The sequence below is a fragment of the Solanum tuberosum genome, unplaced genomic scaffold, assembly GCF_000226075.1.
Source record: "Solanum tuberosum cultivar DM 1-3 516 R44 unplaced genomic scaffold, SolTub_3.0 scf00232, whole genome shotgun sequence".
In the NCBI taxonomy this organism is placed as follows: Eukaryota; Viridiplantae; Streptophyta; class Magnoliopsida; order Solanales; family Solanaceae; genus Solanum; species Solanum tuberosum.
Window position 1 is genome coordinate 812,481 of NW_006239158.1, and position 1,230 is coordinate 813,710.

The following is a 1,230-nucleotide window of genomic DNA, read 5'->3' on the forward strand; positions in this document are numbered from 1 at the left end:
AGGGTTCGAGCATGTGTCTCCCTAGAAATATGGTTCAACACATTAGCGTCAACGCATTGCCTAATGAATCCACAAACCTGTCTGTGCAACAGATTCCACTCTTCATCTGTTTTATTATCAGGCTTTACAGTGGTAAAGACTGGTTGATAAAAATTCTTGACATAAAACAGATCTTCCATTTTCCCCTTCCAAATGGCATAATTGACACCATTCAAAGTAACCATTCTACTTGTGTTGGCTTCCATCGTTTTCCCCCAAAAAATAGTTATTGCAAACCAAAGTAAATCCTTTCTGATGTGAAAGTTCAGACTGTGCTGCAACCACAGAGCATACTCAGATAAAACATTGGCTCTGATACCAGTTTGTTGGTAAAAAAACGCGGATAAACACAAAAATATATATGGTAAAAGTAATAGAAATAAAATGGGAAAATAATGACACTAAGAATTTTACGTGGAAACCCTTTTAAATAAGGGAAAAACCACGGGCCAAGAGGAGCAACTGATATCACTATAGTAAGGAATTTTTACACCGTATAGTCACGAATACAATACTCAAAGTGACTACTACACACTCAAAAGGAATAACACTCTTTCGATTTCCACCTTACTAAAATATCGCTCACACTCTATTTTTCTTCACAAACTATTTTTCTTGTATAGTCTATGGAATACCTCACTTTTCTCTCAAAATGTTTTTCTCTCTAATTTGGTGTGTTTAGAAATGAGCAAACTGGCTCTCTATTTATAGGAGAAATCTACTCCTAATGATGTCACCAATGACCTATAAAAAATACCAAAGTTTCAAACTTTGTGACTAAGTTTCAAACTTTGCAACTATGTAGTTATCTTGGTAAGATTTAGTTGGTATGAAGTTGTACCAACTTAAGACTTTAACCAAAATGGGGCTTGGAACCCCACAAATATCAAGATATATAAAAGGGTACCTATAGACATTGAAATTTTGCGGACTCTACAAGACGTGTTCAATTCGAATTGGGACTCTAAAAGGTGTGTTCAGTTTCAATTAGAATTCTTGGAGGCTACTCAATCTTAAACCTTAGTTTATGCCTATATAAAGGGTACTAAATTCCCTTTAAAGGCATCTCAAAATATCCCATAAACTCTTGGGTATTTTTAAAGATCAAGATCTTGAATATTCCACAAAAGTCATGGAATATTCATATAGAGGTTAAATCTAAATCATCCTAGTTTGAGAAATACGTCACTA